Source organism: Ovis canadensis, chromosome 3 (genome assembly GCF_042477335.2).
Source record: "Ovis canadensis isolate MfBH-ARS-UI-01 breed Bighorn chromosome 3, ARS-UI_OviCan_v2, whole genome shotgun sequence".
In the NCBI taxonomy this organism is placed as follows: Eukaryota; Metazoa; Chordata; class Mammalia; order Artiodactyla; family Bovidae; genus Ovis; species Ovis canadensis.
The window spans coordinates 56,294,914-56,314,341 of record NC_091247.1 but is presented as its reverse complement, the minus strand read 5'-3'; positions in this window follow the sequence as shown (position 1 = coordinate 56,314,341).

Genomic DNA, 19,428 nt, shown 5'->3' with positions numbered 1-19,428 from the left:
CAACACGTGTTCCCAGCAGATATCTCTACTTGCCAACTGAGGGACAAAACTGCTACCACTTAATGTCTCTTTGGCTAGAAATGTAAGGGAGGCTAGGAAAGCAAGAATTTAAGTGAGTTATTGCTTCTCCAGGAAAACCTGGGCCATTTAATAAGGAAGATAAGAATAATGGATACTGGGTGACAAATAGCAGTATTGGCCACAGGAGTGATCAATTTTCTAAACCAGTATAATCTTGTGATTGGGAGAAAGAAAAGAAAAATGGTTATACTGAGTGGAAAAAGTCCCTGGAGATATCCAGGTAGGGACTGGGCAGATAGAGTATTTGAATGAAGGAAGATGAAATCTTTTGTGATTTTGGGTTGGCCTGTGGCTAGATTTAGTCATCAATTGTGCACCCTCAGAGCCCTTGACTTTATCTACTATCAGCAATTTCGCTCCCTTTATCCTCTCACACTTCCCCTATTTCAGAGGAAGAAAAGAACTGCTGCCTATTGAAGTCACCCTTGCAGGCTGCCGTGTGGATCAAATCACTTCCACTCCCACTGCATCCTTGTAGTCTGTCTGTGTGCTTCTGTCTCATTCACTTCAATGCCCCATCTTTCCTATGTTTGTCCATTTCCCTTGGTAAAATATGAAACCCCAGGCTTGCCTCTCAACTGACCCATATATTTGTTCTAGTATCGTTTCTGTTTCTAAATGCTTCAATTTTGTGGCTCACACCCACAGTTTCTTTTCTCTTTCTGGTGCCAGAAATTTGAAGACTCCCTTTCCACTACTTTATTAAATCTACTCTTCTGTGGATACTTTAGATTTCTTCCTATCCAAATTTAATGAATTAAAAACATTTATTATCACCTTCCAACTTCCTGTTGGAACAAGTAGTCTTGACCTTGTGCTCTTCTTGAAGGCCGTTTCTCTTGGGTTTTCAATAGAATGGGAAAGACTAGTGATCTCTTCAAGAAAATTAGCGATATCAAGGGAACATTTCATGCAAAGATGGGCACAATAGAGGACAGAAATGGTATGGACTTAAAGCAGAAGATATTAAGAAGAGGTGGCGAGAATACACAGAACTGTATGAAAAAGATCTTCATGATCAAGATAATCACGATGGTGAGCTCACTCACCTAGAGTCAGACATCCTGGCATTCCAAGTGGGCCTTAGGAAGCATCACTACAAACAAAGCTACTGGAGATGATGAAATTCGAGTTGAGCTATTTCAAATCCTAAAAGATGATGCTCTGAAAGTGCTGCATTCAGTATGTCAGCAAATTTGGAAAACTCAGCAGTGGCCACAGGACTGGAAAAGGTCAGTTTTCATTCCAATCCCAAAGAAAGACAATGCCAAAGAATGCTCAAACAACCACACAATTGCACACATATCACATGCTAGCAAAGTAATGCTCAAAATTCTCCAAGCCAGGCTTCAACAGTATGTGAACTGTGAACTTCCAGATGTTCAAGGTGGATTTAGAAAAGGCAGAGGAACCAGAGATCAAATTGCCAACATCCATAGGATCATCAAAAAAGCAAGGGAGTTTCCAAAAAATATCTACTTCTGCTCTATTTACTATGCCAAAGCCTTTGACTATGTGGATCACAACAAACTGGAAAATTCTGAAAGAGATGGGAATACCAGACCACCTGACCTCCCTCCTGAGAAATCTATATGCAGGTCAAGAAGCAACAGTTAGAAATGGACATGGAACGATGAACTGGTTAAAAATTGGGAAAGGAGTGCATCAAGGCTATATATTGTCACCCTTCTTACTTAACTTATATGCAGAGTACATCATAAGAAATGCTGGGTTGGATGAAGCACGGCTGGAATCAAGATTGCTGGGAGAAATATCAATAACCTCAGATATGCAGATGGCAGAAAGTGAAGAAGAACTAAAGAGCTTCTTGATGAAAGTGAAAGAGGAGAGTGAAAAAGTTGGCTTAAAGCTCAACATTTAGAAAACTAAGCTCATGGCATCTGGTCCCATCATTTCATGGCAAATAGGTGGGAAACAGTGGAAACAGTAAGAGACTTTACTTTTTTTGGCTACAAAATCACTGCATATGGTGACCGCATCCATGAAATTAAAAAATGCTTTCTTCTTGAAAGAAAAGTTATGACCAACCTAGACAGCATATTAAAAGCAGAGACATTACTTTGCCAACAAATGTCCATCTAGTCAAAGCTATGGTTTTTCCGGTAGTCATGTATGGATGTGAGAATTGGACTATAAAGAAAGCTGAATGCCAAAGAATTGATGCTGTTGTACTGTGGTGTTGGAGAAGACTCTTGAGAGTCCCTTGGACTCTCAACCAGTCCATCCTAAAGGAAATCAGTCCTGAGCATCCATTGGAAGGACTGATGCTGAAGCTGAAATACTTTGGCCACCTGATGTGAAGAACTGACTCATTTGAAAAGACTCTGTTGCTGGGAAAGATTGAAGGCAGAAGGAGAAGGGGACAACAGGGGATGAGATGGTTGGATGGCATCGCTGACTCAATGGACATAAGTTTGAGTAAACTCCGGGAGTTGGTGATGGACGGGGAGGCCTGCCATGCTGCAGTCCATGGGGTCGCAAAGAGTCAGACTTGACTGAACAACTGAACTGAACTGGGCACGGAAGTTCCCTGTCTCTATGTATCGAGCTCTCTTATCTCTCTTCTCCTCTAGTTCCACACTCTGAGTTGCTGTGGGGATTTCCAATTTAAGTCCAACAACCATCTACAGCTCAATTAATCTCTTACAAAACCATTCCCCCTTCCTATTGTCTCCACATCTAGCTATGTGGCAGTGTTTCACAGCATGAACTTTGGAGTCTGAAAACAGAACTCTAACTCTGCTACCTACCTGTTAAAGGTGTGCTAAATCACTTCAATCATGTCTGACTCTTTGAGACCCAATGGACCATAGCCCACCAGGTTCCTCTGTCAATGGAATTTTCCAGGCAAGAATACTGGAGTGTGTTGATATTCCTTCCTCCCGCAAATCTTCCTAACCTAGGGATTGAACCCATGTCTCATTTTCTGCATTGGCAGGCCGGGTTCTTTACCACTAGTGCCACCTGGGAATTTGGAAGCAAATTAGATAACTTCTCTCATCTCTTTTTTCTTTCCTGTGAAATAAGGACACCAACCCCAGAGGGACTGGTACTCCTTATAGAGTTATTAGCTGTTTACACATATTTAGTTCTCTCTTCAAAGGGCTGCCCCATTGAACTCAAGTTGACCATTTGACTTGCTTTGATTAGTGAAATGTGTGCAGAAGTGGTAAGTGCCCTTACTGGAAAGAACCTTCAAAACCCACAATCTCCTTGTTTCTGTCACAGTAATTCCCACTGGTGATGTCTCTGTCACTCTAGAATAGGAATGACATGGGGCATAGCACCACCAATCCTTGATGGATGTTTAATGTTAGTGGAAGCCTTTGTTGTTGAAAGTCACTAAGATTTAGGGCTGTTTTATTACTGAAGTGTAACAGAGCTTGCATTGACTGTTACACCCCTACACTGAGAACAAGGCTATTCTTGATTTCTTGGGGCTTACAGCTAAGTGGGAAGGCTTTGCAGGTGGCACAGTGGTAAAGAATCTGCCTGCCAATGCAGGAGACACTGGAGACTCAGGTTCAATCCCTGGGTCAGGAAGACACCCTGCAGGAGGAAATGGCAACCCATTCCAGTATTCTTGCCTGGGAAATCCCATGGATGGAGGAGCCTGGAAGTTCAACATGAGGTCACAAAGAGTTGGGCATGACTTAGTGACCACAAAACAACAGCATGGCTGAGTGAGAAAGATAAACACTGGAAAGTATGTAAGTCTTTTATGACTATGGCAGCTCTTGTTTTTGTCCTCACAACTCAGTCTTGAATACTGTTAATTGCTATTAGTTCTCTGACAAAAACCTTCCTTTGCCTAACCAAAGTCCCTTCAGTTCAGTTTAGTCAGTTCAGTCGCTCAGTCGTGTCTGACTCTTTGTGACCCCATGAATTGCAGCACGCCAGGCCTCCCTGTCCATCACCAACTCCCGGAGTTCACTCAAACTCACGTCCATTGAGTCCGTGATGCCATCCAGCCATCTCATCCTCTGTCGTCCTGCCCCTTTTCCTCCTGCCCCCAATCCCTCCCAGCATCAGAGTCTTTTCCAATGAGTCAACTCTTCGCATGAGGTGGCCAAAGTAATGGAGTTTCAGCTTTAGCATCATTCCTTCCAAAGAACACCCAGGGTTGATCTCCTTTAGAATGGACTGGTTGGATCTCCTTGCAGTCCAAGGGACTCTCAAGGGTCTTCTCCAACATCACAGTTCAAAAGCATCAATTCTTTGGTGCTCAGCTTTCTTCACAGTCCAACTCAGTTGCCACTAAAAACCTTTGTTTTACATAAGTGGCTTTCAAATGTAAGCATGCATCAAAATCATCAGTAGGGCTATTAAATCAGAGTGCTAGGCTCTACTCTCAGAGATTTTGACTCAGGAGGTTTTGGGTGGGAACTAAGAATTTGCATTTCTGACAGATTCCCAGGTGGTCCTCATGCTGTAATTCACATTTCTAACAAGATTCCAAGGACCATTTTTTGAGAACCCATGTTTCACTTGTTCTGGTTCATCCTCATCTTTTAATACCAGTCTTTGTATTCTCATTAGTTGATGTTGGGTCTGGTTTCAGTCTTACAGGAAAATGTTATTTTAATACTATGAAGGGAAGGAATATTGGGGACCATTTAGGAAGAAAAACCATAAGAGTAGCAGTGGTGACATTTGGATTCCCTGGGGGCTTTGTGACAATACCAGGGACAAGGCAAACAAAACTCTCAAGCTGGACTTTGAGTCCGTGGTGCAATTTAGCATTGCTTTTATTGATTAATGCATGCCTGCTCAGTCACTCAGTCATGTAAGTCATGTCTGACTCTTTGTGACCCCATGGACTATATAGCCCACCAAGCTCCACTGTCCATGGAGTTTTCCAGGCAAAAATACTGGAGTGGGTTGCCATTTCCTACTCCAGGGGATCTTCCCAATCTAGGGATTGAATTTGTGTCTCTTGGGTCCCTTGCACTGGCTGGCAGATTCTTTACCAGTGTGCCACCTGGGAAGCCCATTGATTAGTGAGAGGGCCATATTGACCCTGCCAAGAGCTGAGTCCAGCAGAAAAGATATGGTATTCAACCTTCTCCAGAGCATCAACCACCTACCTGCAGCTATCTGCTCCTATGTGTTGGGTAGTTAGAACAGGAAAAAGGAATCCAAAATGGCAGTGGCTAAAAGACAAAGAAGGGGAAAACCCATGAAAATAGAACAAAGAAAGGTCCAAGGACCAAAGTGAGGACCTCAGGAGAAACAAACAGCCTTCCTGGCTAGCCCAATTTACATAGGACAGGCTCAGGGGGAGGAGAGAAACATATAAAAAGAGGAGCCAAAATTGAGCCGGGTGAAGGGGGGAGCACCTCTTCTCTTTGTGTCTTTTGGGTCGACCTGCCCTCACACTGGGAGAATGTATTTTCCTTTACTTGTCAATAAAACTGAGCTATACAACACTTGTCCACCCATTGCTTCAAATTTTTCCTGCAGTGAGACAGAATCAAGGAAATTACATAGTTCCCCACTATATGAAAGGAGAACCTCTTGCAGAAATAGGTCCAGACAAAAAGCTGATGTGGACTGAACAACATTGATTTAGCTGTAAGATTCAGATTTTTAGATTTTCTTAAGACAAAACAAGATATTGGGGGAAATTTTCATTTAAAACACAGATAAAAATCAACTATATCTTGAATGTCAACTCTTCCCTTGCTATTCAATTAGGAACACTAACCACTGATGTTCTTTAACCCTAATAGCTTGTGTTTCTTCTAAAGTTTGTGGCTCTTTCAGCAATATAAAGGTAAGTAATTTTTTACTACATCCCAGGCACCATATTAAACACTTTTATTACTCATTATCTTATTAAATCCTAACATCAGTGTTTTGATGTAGGTATTGATATATATTCTCATTTTTTTATAGTCAAGAAAACCAAGGCCCTGGGAATAATTAAATTGCCAGTGTTACCTGGCTAATAAATGGTAGCACTGAAGCTCAACTCTGACTGTCTGACTCCATGCAGTTTAATCTCTGATTAATATGTATGAAGTTAAATATTCTCAACCTGAAAGTTGAGCGTTGGTTTATTTGGTGGGAATTTTTAGGACTTTAAGCCTGAGAGAGAGCATCTCAAGTAATTCTGAGAGAACTGCTCAGGGGAGGAGCCAGGTTATACAGAAGTTTTACGACAAAAGGAAGGTAGTCTGAACATCAAAGGCTTTTGTAAATTAAAGAAAACCACATAAATCTAGTTAGGGAATTTAGTGCTTTTCTACTTATGGGAAGATGTGAGAGTCTGGTTCACTGAAACCATTGCTTTGATATGCTCCTCTGCTATCCTGGGGCCGGTATCCGGTGTTTACAGACTGAGTTTCCTCTAGGCTTAACGTAAGGAGTGGCTGCAGTCTGACGGCTGCTGGATGAAAGGTATTCTTTTCTTCCTGAGTGCCCTCAGGGCTCACTAGTTCCTTTTGGAAGGCTTTAATTGCCTGTCACTGTGACATCCTTGTTTACTGACATGGCAGGAAATATTCCTATTTTCATATACAACAAACTCAGGTTAGGTTAAGCTTACAATTAAACTTGAAATCCACTCCTTTTTTTCTAGGTATTTTAAAGCTTCCTCTTTTGTATCAAAAACTCCCAAAACAAGATAATTAGGTGACAGAATGAGCCAGAGGATGGGGTCCCATGAAAATAACTCCTGTTAGGTTTGTCTCCAAAAGTAACTCTTGTTTTTGACTCAAAAAATGAAATGGGAAGTTTTCATCTTTAGACTCTTGGTTGGCATTTCCCCGACTTGTGCTCTTCTTTTAAGTCCTTTCTGATGTTTTTAATTAAGGCCAGAGCCCTCATGTATTTGCCTGATTACTCAGTAAGATATGTTAGCCAAATGTTAAAGCCAGTACCCTCAGTCTGAAATAGTGTGAGTTGATGGTTTAGGGACATTTTCCCCAGTGACAGTACCTTTCCTCAGACAATACTTTACATGATGCCCAGTGTATAAAAGGCATAATAGTGGTTCTACCTAGGTTGGGCCTCTGATTCACTAACTACTCTCTCTGACCTCCAGCTTTTGTTGCATCTGACTTCATATTCAACTTATTAACCTTCCTGTTCTCAACAGGCTTCCCTGGTGGCTCAGAGGGTAAAGAATCTGCCTCAATGCAGGAGACCCAGCTTCAATCCCTAAATTGGGAAGATCCCCTGGGGAAGGGAATGGTTACCTACTCCAGTATTTTTGCCTGGAGAATTCCATGGACAGAGGAGCCTGGCAGGCTTCAGTCCATGGGGTTCCAAAGAATAGAACATAACTGAATCACTGACTTTTTTTTTTTTTTTTTTTTTACTATTTTCAGCATCACATTTACCCAATTTTTCCGAGCTATCTGTTGCAACAAACTCGTGAGCCTTTTGGAGTTCTACAGTTTAAATGAATTTGCCTCTTACTTTTCCCCAGGTTTCAGCATTCTTGGGTTGGGTAAGTCAGTTTCTACTATCTGCTTTTCAGAGCTTTCCTGGTGGCTCAGTGGTAAAGAATGCACCTGCAATGCAGGAGATGTGGGTTCTGATCCCTGGGTCAGGAAGATGCCCTAGAGAAGGAAATGGCAACCCACTCTAATATTCTTGCCTGGAGAATCCCAGGGTCAGAGAACCTGGAAAACTACTGTCCATGGGGTTGCAGAGAGTCAGACAGGACTTAATGACTAAACAACAACAATAATCTGTTTCTTAGCTTTTTATATATGTATGTACATATGTAAGTATTACAGTTGCTTCTCCTCTTTGTGGTAGATTGTACCCTTAGTAACCCATTCATGGTCATTTTAGTAGAGTTTTGAGAGAGGTTTCTTTAAGCAGAAAGAACCCATTCATGGTCATTTTAGTAGAGTTTTGAGAGAGGTTTCTTTAAGCAGAAAGAAAGTGAAGTCGTGTCCGACTCTTTGAGACCCCATGGACTGTAGCATACCAGGTTCCTCCATCCATGGGATTTTCCAGGCAAGAGTACTGGAGTGGGTTGTCATTTCCTTCTCCAGGGGATCTTCCCAACCCAGGGATTGAACCCAGGTCTCCTGCATTGGAGGCAATCGCTTTCCTGTCTGAGCTACCAGGGAAGTTTCTTCAAGCAGAAGCCATCAATAACTCTTTAAATCTTGCCTCTCCACCTATTCCATCTGTTCCCTGCTTATAGTTCCCTACTCATATATATATACATATATATATATATATATTTTTTTTTTTTTTGAGTGGGGTTAGGGCCTTATTGACAAATTCAGACTTAAATTGAAGAAAGTGGGGAAAAGCACTAGACCATTCAGGTATGACCTAAATCAAATCCCTTATGATTATACAGTGGAAGTGAGAAATAGATTTAAGGGACTAGATCTGAGACAGTGCCGATGAACTATGGATGGAGGTTCATGACATTGTACAGGAAACAGGGATCAAGACCATCCCCATGGAAAAGAAATGCAAAAAAGCAAAATGGCTGTCTGAGGAAGCCTTACAAATAGCTGTGAAAAGAAGAGAAGCGAAACGCAAAGGAGAAAAGGAAAGATATAAGCATCTGAATGCAGAGTTCTAAAGAATAGCAAGAAGAGATAAGAAAGCCTTCCTCAGGGATCGATGCAACGAAATAGAGGAAAAGAACAGAATGGGGAAGACTAGAGATCTCTTCAAGAAAATTAAAGATACCAAGGGAACATTTCATGCAAAGATGGGCTCAATAAAGGACAGAAATAATATGGACCTAACAGAAGCAGAAGATATTAAGAAGAGGTGGCAAGAATACCCAGAAGAACTGTACAAAAAATATCTTCATGACCCAGATAATCGCGATGGTGTGATCACTAACCTAGAGCCAGACATCCTGGAATGTGAAGTCAAGTGGGCCTTAGAAAGCATCACTATGAACAAAGCTAGTGGAGGTGATGGAATTCCAGTTGAGTTATTTCAAATCCTGAAGGATGATGCTGTGAAAGTGCTGCACTCAATATGCCAGCAAATGTGGAAAACTCAGCAGTGGCCACAGGACTGGAAAAGATCAGTTTTCATTCCAATCCCAAAGAAAGGCAATGCCAAAGAATGTTCAAACTACCACACAATTGCACTCATCTCACATGCTAGTAAAGTCATGCTCAAAATTCTCCAAGCCAGGCTTCAACAGTATATGAACTGTGAACTTTCAGATGTTCAAGCTGGTTTTTGAAAAGGCAGAGGAACCAGAGATCAAATTGCCAACATCTGCTGGATCATGGAAAAAAGAAGAGAGTTCCAGAAAAACATCTATTTCTGCTTTCTTGACTATGCCAAAGCCGTTGACTGTGTGGACCACAATAAACTGTGGAAAATTCTGAAACAGAAGGGAATACCAGACCACCTGACCTGCCTCTTGAGAAACGTATATGCAGGTCAGGAAGCAACAGTTAGAACTGGACATGGAACAACAGACTGGTTCCAAATAGGAAAAGGAGTACATCAAGGCTGTATATTGTCACCCTGCTTATTTAACTTATATGCAGAGTACATCATGAGAAACGCTGGGCTGAAAGAAGCACAGGCTGGAATCAAGATTGCCAGGAGAAATATTGATAACCTCAGATATGCAGATGACACCACTCTTATGGCAGAAAGTGAAGAGGAACTAAAAAGCCTCTTGATGAAAGTGAAAGAGGAGAGTGAAAATATTGGCTTAAAGCTCAACATTCAGAAAACGAAGATCATGGCATCTGGTCCCATCACTTCGTGGCAGATAGATGGGGGAAATAGTGGAAACAGTGTCAGACTTTATTTTGGGGGGCTCCAAAATCACAGCAGATGGTGATTGTAGCCATGAAATTAAAAGATGCTTACTACTTGGAAGGAAAGTTATGACCAACCTAGATGGCATATTCAGAAGCAGAGACATTACTTTGCCAACAAAGGTCTGTCTAGTTAAGGCTATGGTTTTTCCAGTCGTCACATATGGATGCAAGAGTTGGGCTGTGAAGAAGGCTGAGCACCAAAGAATTGATGCTTTTGAACTGTGGTGTTGGAAAAGACTCTTGAGAGTCCCTTGGACTGCAAGGAGATCCAACCAGTCCATCCTAAAGGAGATCAGTCTTGGTGTTCATTGGAAGGACTGATGCTGAAGCTGAAACTCCAATATTTTGGCCACCTCATGCAAAGAGTTGACTCATTGGAAAAGACCCTGATGCTGGGAGGGATTAGGGGCAGGAGGAGAAGGGGACGATAGAGGATGAGATGGCTGGATGGCATCACCGACTCGATGGACATGAGTTTGAGTGAACTCTGGGAGTTGGTGATGGACAGGGAGGCCTGGCATGCTGTGATTCATGGGGTCACTAAGAGTCGAACATGACTGAGCAACTGAACTGAACTGAACTGAAGGCTTGTACATTGTTTTGGGGGGTAGATGAGGTTCTGTCTGAAATCAGAGTAACATTTTGCTCCCAAATCAGCTCTTTTAGATTCTGTGGTACAAAAATATACAAGGTACACCTTTCCCTTAGCTAATATTTGCACCTTTTATAGCATAATTTCCCATGGATTGTTGAATTGTTGGGCTAACACAGTTTATGTCTCTTTACCAAGATCTTTTCTCAAATCTTCCTAGAATAAAGTTTGAAGAAAGCAGGGTGTTAAGCCAAGGGTGAGGGTGGAGGATTGGGAAGGAAACTCTTTCAGCTATTAAAAAAGTATTTTTCAGGTCAGCATGATTAGTTGACATTGATCTTATTTCTAAACTTAAGCTTATGAAATTTGAAACCTTGCAAGGTATTTTAGCCTTTAGTTCTTGGACTTTAATTGTTGTCTTGAAGTCTTAACTCAAAACTCTTCTCATTCATGATGCCTTTTCTCACTGCTTGGACCCATCTCCTGCTTTCCTTTCCTTTCCCCTACTGCTACGTGCATACATGTTCAGAGGTTGTACCTAGAATGTCTCATTTAACTATGCACTTTGGGGTAGGAGTAGTTGGAGGTGACAGGTTGAGTCATCACTGTCCTATGTGTTTCAGTCTCTCTCCTCAACAGTGTTAAGTCCTCCAAAGGCAGATTGTTTTTTCCTACTTTTATGAACACTTTGTGATGTTTACATAACAATAAACTCTGAGTACAGATTAATTTTCTTGAAGATATATGGGATGGTTCCAGCCAGCATTGCTTCCCTGGGTGTGCTGATTTGGATACAACTCGCCCATTTATATCTTCAAGACCAGAATTCATCTGTTTCATGTATCCAGTGCCACAAGGTGTTCATTTATGGGGGAATTATGGGATTGGAAGAGAAGTTAGAGATATATGATCCAGTGGTCCTCAGATGTTTTCTTAGCCGGGGAGCACTGTCTTCAAAAATCTTTACATAAGATGGATGACGCATGGTGGTTAAGCTGTTCTTGTTACGCGGGATCTGGGGGAGAGACACAGACATGCCTTTGCCTCCACACCCTTACCATTCTCTCTGCCTCTCTAGAAATGACTCAGTGTGTACCTGGAGAGCCAGAATCCACAAAGAATATATGGAAACTCATGATGTACTTCATATACCGTATTTGTATGAGCTGAGACCCGTGAAGGAAAAGCAGCTTGTTCAAAGTCTCTTGGCTGGTAGCAGAGGCAGATTTAGAACTGGCTGATTATCTGACACCCCTCCTAGCTTCTGTCCCTCTCTACTATGGTCTCTTAAGTGAAAGTGAAAGTGAAGTCGCTCAGTTGTGTCCGACTCTTTGCAACCCCATGGGTGGTACCCTATCAGGCCCTGCCATCCATGGGATTTTCCAGGCACGAATACTGGAGTGGGCTGCCGTTTCCTTCTCCAGGGGATCTTCCCAACCCAGGGATGAACCCGGGTCTCCTGCATTGCAGACAGATGCTTTACCATCTGAGCGACCAGGGAAGCCCTATGGTCTCTTATCAGAGGTATAAATAAAAAGACTGTTAACCAAAATCACACTGAGAGTTCCCTCTTTGTTTATGCCACACATTCAGACACCGTCTCCTGTCAGTTCAGTCAGTTCAGTTGCTCAGTTGTGTCTGACTGTTTGTGACACCATGGCCTACAGCATGACAGGCTTCCCTTTCCTTCACCAGGTGTCTGGATGTGTGATCCAGTGTGTCCTTCACACATCCAGACACCCCTTCCTGTGGTGAGTCCCAATTGGAAGAGCCAGTTCAGCCAGCTATCAAACCCACTGGCTTAGTCCTCTGGGGCAGATCACCTTCTGAAGGTGAGAAGTCCTGGGCTTCTTTCTGCCTTCCAGAAAGAATTTCACTGAGTGTCTGTTGAACCTTAATCATGTAACTTAGCCCAGTTCTGTCTTCCAGCACCTGTTCAGATTTACCCACAGCATCCTATTCTAGGAGATCTTCACTAAGAGTACCACTGAACAGGGGTTGGGTATGGAGGGATTCAGGTACTAGGTGAGAAGGAAAATATTAAGATATGTGATTTCCTAGGTTTAAAAAAAAGAATCTGTAAACATCCCAATCCATTTTTTTTTTTTGTAGTTCAATATACTAATATTTGGCTTCCCAGTTGGCTCAGTGGGTAAAGAATCCACCTGCAATGCAGGAAGCACATGTTCAATCCCTGGGTCAGGAAGATCCCCAAAGATCCCCTGAAGGAGGACATGGCAGCCCACCCGAGTATTCTTGCCTGGAAGGTCTCACGGACAATAAGAACCTGGTGGGCTACAGTCCATGGGGTCACGAAGAGTCAGACATGCCTGAAGCAACTGAGCACGCACGCACACTCACATACTAATATTTCATCAGAATATCAGGGACCCAAAATTCTGATCAGATTAGGAATTTAAAGAGCAGATTCATAGAAAAGTCAGTAATTAGATTTTGTGAAGTGACTTAGACAAAGAGAAATATTGTATGGTATTTCCCATATGTGGAATCTAAAAAAATGATACAAATGAATTTATTTAACAAAACAGTTACAGACTTACAGACTTAGAGAATAAATTTATGGTTACCCGTGGGGAAGGGCAGGGAGAAGGGATAGATTGGGAATTTGGGACTGACATGTACACACTGCTATATTTAAAATGGGTAACCAACAAGAACCTACTCTATAGCACAGAGAACTCTGCTTAATATTATGTAATAACCTAGTCGGGAAAAGAATTTGAAAAAGAATAGATACATGTATATGTATAACTGAACCCTTTTGTGGTACAACTGACACTAACACAACATTGTTAATCAACCATACTCCAATATAAAATAGAAAGTTTTTTTTTTTAAAAAAGAAACTAACATTCTTTAGGACATAAAAGAAACCCATGCTAGACAACAGCTGTGATTTAGATGTCATTCAGCTAAATTAATGAGCATATTTAGACTGTATTACAGTCTGAAAGATACTTTTTAAAATATTATCTCATTGAATTTTCATATCACCAAGAAGGTATTATTAGAACTATTTTATAGATGAGTAAACTGAGGCTGGGAGCAGGTAAAAAATTGCCCAGAGTCACGCAATGCAAAGTGGTGACAGCAGGCCCTAAATTCAGGTTCTTTTGTCTCTGAATTTCTTGTTCTTTTATGCCCTCTAAAAGGCAGAGTACTGGACAGGACAGACCATTGATCTGAACCAGTTCAGTAGTTTTTATGTACAATGATGCCTCATTAATCTCATATTACTGGGGAATGAGCTCTTCTACGTAAGTGAATATATCATGTAATGGAAGCTTTAAGCACTAAGGCTTAGCATAAAACTTAACCATTTTGAAGGGAATCTTTCTGACTTGGGTTAGATAGTTTTGTTCTGTCTGTCACTTCTGTGCCAGCCCTATTTTCTCTGTCCCCATTATTGTCTGCCATATGCAGAAATGACCCTACCCAGGCTTGGGGCCAAGGAAACCATGGGGAAACGTATGAGTGGGTTGTTCCTACCTCGGAGGAAATTGGAACCTGTGTTTGGGGCTCCACTTGCTTATTGAAATAAGGATAGATTTATGCCCCTAAGGGAAATTCTCTGGCAGTCCAGAGGTTAAGACTTCACACTTCTACTGCAGGGGGCATGGGTTTTATCCCTAGTTGGGGAACTAAACTGCATCAGTTCAGTTCAGTCGCTCAGTCGTGTCTGACTCTTTGCGACCCCATGAATCGCAGCACGCCAGGCCTCTCTGTCCATCACCAACTGCTGGAGTTCACTCAGACTCATGTCCATCAAGTCAGTGATGCCATCCAGCCATCCCATCCTCTGTCGTCCCCTTCTCCTCCTGCCCCCAGCATCAAAGTCTTTTCCAATGAGTCAACTCTTCGCATGAGGTGGCCAAAGTATTGAAGTTTCAGCTTTAGCATCATTCCTTCCAAAGAAATCCCAGGGCTGATCTCCTTCAGAATGGACTGGTTGGATCTCCTTGCAGTCCAAGGGACTCTCAAGAGTCTTCTCCAAAATCACAGTTCAAAGCATCAATTCTTCGGCGCTCAGCCTTCTTCACAGTCCAACTCTCACATCCATACATGACCACTGGAAAAACCATAGCCTTGACTAGATGGACCTTATTTGGCAAAGTAATGTCTCTGCTTTTGAATATGCTATCTAGGTTGGTCATGACTTTTCTTCCAAGGAGTAAGCATCTTTTAAACTGCATGACTCTGCCAAATTAAGATTAAAAAAAAAATTAAGCCCCTGAGTATCTTCATGATCACTACAATGCCACTATCTAGTCTTACACCAGTACATGCCTGGAAAGCAGATGTTATTGAGCTTTTTCATGAGCATGTGCTCAGTTGCCCACCAAAGACTGAATTGGGAGTGCTGATTGCTATGCAGCAGAACTGGAGGCTTAACCCATCCTCCCCATGGCCATTTTTCCTAAGACAGAACTTTATATTTTTGAGCACCTTAATTAAAAACATGCATGCTCACCTGATGTCAAGCACAGACCCTAGAGTATTTTCAGTGCTCCTTGCCCTGCCCCTTTGGACATGATCTCTTGGACTTTGGTGATGGCTCAAGTCATTTTGGGCTTCCCCGGTGGCTCAGATGGGAAAGAATCTGCCTGCAGTACAGGAAACCTGGGTTTGATCCCCCAGGTGGTGAAGATATCTTGGAGAAGGGAATGGCTACTGTTCCAGTATTCTTACTGGGATAATCCCATGGAGAGAGATGCCTGATGGACTGCAGTCCATGGGGTTACAGTTGGACATGACTGAGTGACTGAGCGCATGTTCCGTCTATATCCACTTTGTTGAGATTTTTTTTTTATCATAAATGAATGTGGAATTTTGTCAAAAGCTTTTTTCTGAATCTTTTGAGAAGATCATAGCATTTCTATTTTTCAGTTTGCTAATGTGATATGTAACAGTGATAGATTTGCAGCTATTGAATCATTTTTGCATTCCTGGGATCAATCCCACTTGATTATGGTATATGATCTTTTTAGGATACTGTAGAGTTCAGTTTGTCAATATTTGTTGAGGATTTTTGAATCTATGTTCATCAGAGACATTAACCTCTTCTGTAGTGCCTTTAGCTTTTTATTAGTGTCTTTATCTGGTTTTGGTATCAGGATAATGCTGGCTTTATAGAATGAGTTTTGCAGCTTTCAATCCTCTTTTTTGGTAATAGCTTGAGAGGGACCAGTATTAATTCTTAATTAAATATTTGGGGGAATTCACCTATGAAGCTATCTCATCCTGGACTTGTGTTTGTTGGAAGTTTTTAAACTATTGGTTCAATTTCATTGCTAGAGATCAATCTGTTCGGATTTTTTATTTCTTCCTGATTCATTCTTACAAGATGGTACTTTTCCAGGAATTTATCCATTTCTTCTTGGTTGTCAAATTTGTTGGCTTGTAATTGTTCTAGAATGTTTTAAAATCCTTTTTATTTCATTGGTGTCATTCGTAATTTCTCGTTTCATTTCTAATTTTTATTATTTTGCCTGTTCTTTCAAAGAACAGGCTCTTAGCTTCATTGATCTTTTGTTTTGTTTGTCTCTGTCTCATTTATTTACATTCTGATCTTTATTTTTGCTTCCTTCTACTAACTTTGCACCCTCCAGTGCTTCTATCCCCACAGAAATTCTACCAGATTTCTGTCCTCTGACACATACTCTAAAATTAGTCAATCCGTCTTCTCTTATGACCCAGGTACTTTTTAAGCAGCTTCTTCTGCTCTGGGACTTGGGTCAGGTGAATCTGTGTATGAACTCTTGAAGAACAGTCTCAGTTTCCCACTGTACTCCAGCTCTTCCAGATAGAAGTTGTGCTGGTTTTCAAACCAGATGTTACAGCAGCTCATCTTCCTCGTGCAAGTGTCCAGGCTGGGGAGCTGGATGCGACCTCTGCAGTTACGATGTTCCTTCTGCTTTGGGGTTCACTGCACTGGAGGTGTGGGGTCTGAAGTGTGGGTGTGGGGTCTATCCATGTGTCTTGATGTAGCCTTTTCTTTATATCCGTAGTAGCAAAAAATCTGTTCTGCTTCAGTTTGTTCTCAGAGACTGTTCTAGTTGTAGTTTGGGGGCATCCATGGGAGGAGGCGAGCTCAGCATCTTCTTATTCTGCCATCTTTATCTCAAACATATTGACTTTGCATTCAAATCTTTCCATGACATATTTTTTTTCTGTTGACTCTTTTATTTCAAATTTTATATTTTCAAATTTCAACAGTTCCAATTTGTTTTCTCTTTGTTAAAAATATGGCATCCTGTTCTTTTGCCGTGGAGGCATATTTTTTCTTACTTCTAAGGATACCAGTTACATACTTTCAATGTTTTCTTCTCCCTTCACTCTTGATTTCCTCTGAGGTTCTTTTGTTAGTTGATTTGGTGTTGGTTTTTCTTGGATTTCCCTGGTGGCTCAGACAGTAAAGCGTCTGTCTACAATGCGGGAGACCTGGGTCTGATCCCTGGGTCAGGAAGATTACCTGGAGAAGGAAACGGCAACCCACTCCAGTACTCTTGCCTAGAAAATCTCATGAACGGAGGAGCCTGGTGCAGGCTACTGTCCACAGGGTCCCAAAGAGTTGGGCACGACTGAGCGACTTCATTTCACTTCACTTCTTTTCTTTTTGGAGTCTAACTTCCAGGGTTTTTTTTTTTTTTTTTTTTTTTCGTCTGTTTATACTTGAGAATATTGCATGCATGCATGCTAAGTCACTTCAGTAATGTCCAACCCTTTGTGATCCTATGGACCATAGCCTGTCAGGCTCCTTTGTTCACAGGATTCTCTAGGCAAGAATACTGGAGTGGGTTGCCATTTCCTAATCCAGGGGATCTTCTCAACCAAGGGATCAAACCCACGGCTCTTATGCCTCCTGCATTGGCAGATGGTTTTTTACTGCTAGCACTACCTGAAGCAAATTGGTTGTTTTTTGTTTTCAGGGAGAGGCTGCTGCTGCTAAGTCACTTCAGTCGTGTCTGACTCTTTGCAACCCCATAGACAGCAGCCATCAGGCTCCTCTGTCCCTGGGATTCTCCAAGCAAGAACACTGGAGTGGGTTGCCATTTCCTTCTCCAATGCATGAAAGTGAAAAGTGAAAGTGAAGTCGCTCAGTCATGTCCGACTCTTAGCAACCCCATGGACTGCAGCCTACCAGACTCCTCCATCCATGGATTTTCCAGGCAAGAGTACTGGAGTGGGGTGTCATTGCCTTCTCTGCAGGGAGAGGCAGTGCTTGTAAAATATGATGCAGGAAAATCCATATGCAAGTGTAGTTTCTAAGTGTCAATATCACTTAGTATCCGTAAATACTGAATGTCAGTATTTAGAGCTCTTTTCTTTGCATGTATTCTGTTTCCCCAGATAGGAACTCTCCAGCTTCCTGCTTGGGTGGGTGGTGCTGGGAGGGGTGTCTCCCTGAGTTGCCAGTGTTCTTAGAGGCCAGAGAGATGAGGGCACCTAGACCTTACTCTTCTTTATGTGGACTTTCATTCACGCCCCTGTTTTCTGATGTGTGCCTTTTCCTACCACCCGCTTTGATCCTGGAGCAGGGCTGTCTCCAGATTTTTTTATTTGTGAAATAAGCCTCTAGTTTCCTGCCAAGGTAGGAGAAGGAACTTGAGAATTTAACCACTTTCTTAACAGACTTTAAATGAATTCTGTCTTCAGCTTGGGTCCTTTGGCCCCTTGTTTTAGCGCCTTTGATTTCTGAGTCTTTCCAGGGAGTTTCCAGTCTTTCCAGTCTTTCCAGTCTTTCAGGGACGCGAGGGCTGACCTGGCTGGCTTCTTATTTCCCTTCTGCAGGCCCTTGCTGTTCCACTTTATCAGCTCTGATCATTTCATCTGATGCTTTTTCGCCTGCAAATATTGGCTGACATCTCTTTTTCACCGTGGATCCTTTCCCCTCTTTCCTTTCGGAGATCACATTACACACATTTTAAGCAGGATATTAGGAAGGAGCCAAGATAAATACATGTACTCAATCTACCACATTTAACCATCTTAAGGAGAGCTAATAGAAAGAAAAAGTGAAAGTAGCTCAATCACGTCTGACTCTTTGTGACCCCATGGACATAGTCCATGGAATTCTCCAGGACAGAATACTGGAGTGGGTAGCCGTTCCCTTCTCCAGGAGATCTTCCCAATGCAGGGACTGAACCCAGGTCTCCCTCAGAGTCCTCTCTCTCTTCTCCCAGAGTCTTTACCAGCTGAGGCACTTGAGAGCTTATAGAGTACACTTTAATTTTCCTTGCTGTCTTTGCTACGTGGAAGGATATAAATTGCAGTGTGTGAGACAGTCTTTGGAGAAAATGTGTACGGTCATTTGTACCTGTACTAAGTGTTCCTTGACCACTATTGTTAAAAAAAATTGTATTTGTCTTTTGTAAGTATTGCTTTCATTAATTAAATCAACATTATTGTGCATATTCTATGTGCTTGATGCTAGGTATAAGGAATGAGCCAGATAACATCCTGCTCTCTTGAAGTTTTCTGTTTTCTTCTTTGGGCTTTCACATATTATGGTACCAAATCAGGTCCAGATGCTCACTGCTCAATAATCAGTACTCGAAAATGTTGGTAGAAAGGAGTTTCTTTTAATCAGAATGCCAGCAACCTGGGGAGACGGTGTACTCAAGAGTCCCCCCACACCATCTCCGAAGACTGTGCTCAGCCATAAAAAATTTTAAAGGGAAAAAGGGAAGTAATCTCAGTTAATCATGGAGACAGGAGGTCAGAGTCCTCACCATCCCCCATGGTGTGCAGCCTTGTCAACTTCTTGTGATTTTTCTTTAGGTGCTCTCTTGGTGATATAGTTTGTTTGCGAGATGGGAAGCTAGGGAAGAGATCTGGTCATCTCTAATTACTTAATCATTTCTATTTCTTTGATCTATGGGAAAGAGCTGATAGATTAGGCAAGATATTTTGTGATCAAAAGATTTGAAAGTT